The 4447-nt window shown below is 34.7% G+C and overlaps 1 long non-coding RNA gene across 1 annotated transcript; it reads right to left on the bottom strand.

Annotated features, from left to right (window-relative positions):
- Positions 1-338: 338 nt before the first annotated feature.
- On the bottom strand, positions 339-3276 carry LOC134540123 (uncharacterized). The gene is made up of 3 exons (XR_010076412.1): positions 3075-3276; positions 2630-2987; positions 339-846 (listed from the first exon to the last, which is right to left on the bottom strand). It is a non-coding gene; the product is annotated as an uncharacterized LOC134540123 (long non-coding RNA).
- Between the last annotated feature and the right edge of the window lie 1171 nt (positions 3277-4447).

Here is a 4447-nt window from a genome sequence, read left to right as displayed (position 1 = left end):
AGTAGGTATAAAGTGGAAGTTAATGTTGTTCTATTTAGATAGTCTGCTGTGGAGTAGTAGCATTCTTGAAGTAGCAAGTTAAAAACTTTTTTTTTTAAATTGTTGAAAAATTTTTATTTCCTTAATGTTCTGCGGTAGGTTATTGAATAATTTTGCTCCTTTAAAATGCACTGTAATAAATACAAGGGCGCCCATACCTATGGTCAGGCGAGGGCCATGCCCCCTCACCATAGCTTTCAGGAAAAGAAAAAAAATTAGGTGTTTTTGAAGATTTTTGGCAAATTTTAGTAATTTTTGGCACTTTTTGAAGGTCTGCTCACCCCCCCCCCCCCCCCCCTTTTCATCCTATGGGCGCCCTTGAATAGATGTGATAGCGCAGTTCACCATTTCCACGTGTACGTTTTGTTTATGCCTTGTATTGTGTGTGTGAATCTGTGAATTAGTTTTGTATGAATTGTGCATAATTTTATAATTGATTTATTCTACATCTAGTGAGACTTGTACTACAAATAGATTTATGGAAAGTAATACAAATAAATAAAATAATATTGCTTTGTGTAACTGTTGCATTACTGTGATGCAAAAGTTATATTATGACTTTAGACCGAACTTACTGATTAATGTAAAGGCTAGTGCTTAATGCATTGCAATTTCGTAGTGGTTTTAATTATAAACTTCTTCACAAGTCTTTTTTTCTCATCCTCAGTGCATTACACTTATTTCTGTGGTTCTTTAGTCCATTTTTCACAATAGCAAGAAACTTCTTGGCCTTCCTCGGAGACTGAATATCCTGTTCATTTAAGTCACCAATGTATTGGTATCTTGGAGAAACATAACTGGTGCCACCTGTTGAGAGCACAACTAATGAAAAAATATTCAACACACAATTTGAACACAAAACTCACATCTCGATCAAATAACACAAAACAGACACTACACAGAAGTGACATAAATTAAATAAATTTTTTTATATGATAGTTGACACCATCTAGTAAAACATTACAGGGGTTAAATTGACTAATTTTCATTCATTGTAGCAAGGACAGATAGAATTTATTATATAATGATAATCATGAATTTAGCACACAAGTTTAGAACGCCATTAGTGGACATAATAAAGGATAATGTACTGTGAAGGAGGATAGAGTGGGAGAAGAGGGGATGGCAACCAGGCAGTCCACAACCCAATTGCGTGCCACAGATAGATAGTATTTTATGCATAATTCTACAAAACATATCAAGTCACACTCTATGAAATCAGTATAGGCTAACGTGTGTGCATTAAAACACTACTATCATAAGCCTACTCATAAAGAAAGTCATCAATAAAATATCAATAGTGCACCAGTTTTGTTAAACATTTTCACTGTATCAATCGTGGATGTAATACTAATTGATAAGCATAGTATGGTATTTACTCTAGGTGTAAAGTCATAATGAAAGTTAAAATGCCCTCAGAAATTTACAACTGCAACTTCCAAGGCTCACTTAAACCAAGGATGTAGTAGTAGTGGGTATCCTACATCAGCACCAACTGAAATTTGAGTCACATGTCAATAACGAAGTTAAACAAAAACAGTAAGTTAAATTAATTTGTGGTACCTAGTTATAGTAATGTTGGTTTGGTGGATGTATTGGAATTTGAGAGAAAATACTTTACCAAACATGGCTGGAAAAAACTTGTTAATCGAAAAAATCTGCAAAGTAGTTACACAGTTACTTAAGAAGGAATATATTTATTTTAAGGTTAATTTAATTAATGTTCCAAAAACTTGTAAATGTATGTTCTTTGTTTTTAAATTGTAACACATTTGTTCCTTGAGTCCACCAGACTTTTAAAACCTATAATGCATTATAATACTTTAACTGTGTCTTAATTAGGCTTTGAAAAGAATAAATCTACTGATAATGCAATATTTAAACTAACCACGGAAATCTTAGCTCTAAATAATCATTAAGATGTTATTAAAATTTTTATGACCTACCTAAGGCTTTATTGTGTAAATCATGAAATCCTTATTTAAAAACTGGAATACTATAGAATAAGAAATAATTTCAAAAATTTACTTAAATCTTACCTTAATTCTAGAATACAAAGTGTAATTACAAAAGATAACATGACATGAACAAATTCAACTTCTAATACTCGGATCATTTACCATGGAGTTCTCAAAGGATCTGTTCGTGTCTGTTTATTTATATAATTATTACTCTTTTATGTACATTTGTACTAATTTATCCTTTACATCTTTAGGTATACTCTTATATTGTTTTGTATGTTGTATCTTTTACTTATCTGTCTTACCTATTTTATGTTATATATATAAAATTTTATTATTATTATTGACTTATTTTACATCCAATGAGACTTGTACTCCAAATTTATTTAGGAATTTAATAAAAATAAATATAAAAAAATATTGCTTTGTGTAGGCCTATAACTTACTCAAATAGAATAGCTAGGTTACAACATTGTGTTGCATATTATATCAATGTATAACAATGATGCATTCAATTAACTATCCGGAGATCACTAGCCGAAATGATTACACACCAAGTGGATGCAATACTTTGTTGCACATTTAGGTGAAATATGATTATAACTTTGTTAAGTGATGTATTTCTTTACCTTCTGCCTCTGTTGACACATACGTTTCGGACGAGTATGTCGCCTTTGTCGTATCTCGGACATAACCTTGTTTACTTCTCTTTCCATTAGTGTCGTGACATTCCTCTACAACACAACTGTTTGACTGGTTTCCTCGGGTTTAGAGTGGTAAGCAAATGCGGAGGGAAATCGAAAATTGTGGGAACAGCAGTGTTCTTTAGCCATGTACCACCAAACTTCACTGTATCGAAGCACTCCTCTTCGAAATGTTTGGAACATATTTTTGTCGCCGAAGTTGCTTTGAAATCTTGTCGTCTTACTTTGATTTCCCACAACCTTCTACGGTTTTCATCCTTCGGAAAACTGAAAAAGATTAAAACTAAGAGATAAAAAGCCAATTATAGCTCTCAAGTACCAAACACCAGCGTATTTTAATGCTAATATTCACGTAAATAAGCATATTTACTTGTGAAAACTTAGCTGGCTTCCTTTATGATGTATTGACTTGCATCCAAACGCACAGCAATACAGAACCATTTTCAAAAATTAGCACATAACACGTATTTTCGCCCCGATGCGATATGTCAACAACAGCAATCGTCCTTAAGTCACGTGTTTTTCGAGCCAACCATGTTGAACACGCATTTGTGACGTCACGCTCTCTCTACCCATATTACCTCTATGGGGGAGACCGAACGAAACAACACGGAATAAAGCATAATAAAAGGCACATAATCTGGGGTTTAATGCCCGCGCTCTGCCCGGCCATAGAGCATAATGCAAATACAGAACCTCTGAGGCGAGGCGCTAGATGCGTCGCCATAACTCGCGACTGCGCGCCCCGCCCGCGCAACAAGGGAAGCAAGAAACCATCATTATTCTTAATTAAGTTAAATAAGGAATGTTAATGTTTTCTTTCCGTTAATTACACGGAGGAAAGAGTACCTTGCTTTTTTCGCACTAAATTTTGCCTAGCACCGTTACACGCAAAAATAAACCTTAATGCGATATTAAAAATTTAAAAAAGGAAACATTAGAAGAAACACAGCTAAATTAGAAAATTATTAATAAAATCTCATTGTTACGATCTAAGTCACCATCTGTTATTTACAACATTTTGATTTTATGTGTTATGATTGCTTCCAAATACTAATAAGTAGGCCCTTAGATGTTGCAAATAAGGAAATAAATCTTGTATTTAATAAAAACTATATTACGTCGATGGTTTCCTTATTTTAATAAGTGTAACATTCCGCCGTTTTAAAGTCTTAAAAAAAAAAAATTCGTGTTGTCGGTGGAAAAAAAAAAGGCTCTTTCATGTTACTGCGAACATGAAAATTTCTGTTTCAAATGTCCAATATGTAGAGGAGGAGGAATATATGTTTATATGTGCATGTTCGCTCCCGTTTATTTGACGTATATCTTACTTGCAGGGCAGGGTGCACTTCTGTGCTCTCGTACATTCTCGCAGCTGTTACGACTCCTGACTCCCGGTGGAGTCAGTTGGAGTCTGGCGCGACCTAGCACCGACCAGGACGTCACAAGGTCGACCGTCAATGTCTGGCTTGGCAGATGTTGACACGAGTGGATCGGTTTTCTCAGGGCTCTCTCTTGCTCCCCTTCAAATGCTCCTCCCTGGACCACGCGATGGCCGAGCCAGGATCTAGTGAAGGAGGTCCAGTTCAGCCATTATATCATGTTTTACCAGCGTTCTTCGTAGTGGAATTTTCAAAGAAAATCGTTTTGTCACACAAAACCTCAAGGATTAGTAGACTTTAAGAACGACCAACGTTAACACGTAAATTTTTTTAAGTATTTTGATTTTTGCTTGAGAAAAGA

This window comes from Bacillus rossius, chromosome 16 (assembly GCF_032445375.1).
Source record: "Bacillus rossius redtenbacheri isolate Brsri chromosome 16, Brsri_v3, whole genome shotgun sequence".
NCBI classification, from domain to species: domain Eukaryota; kingdom Metazoa; phylum Arthropoda; class Insecta; order Phasmatodea; family Bacillidae; genus Bacillus; species Bacillus rossius.
Note: the sequence above shows the minus strand (reverse complement) of the source record. Positions and strands in the feature narration are given on the sequence as shown.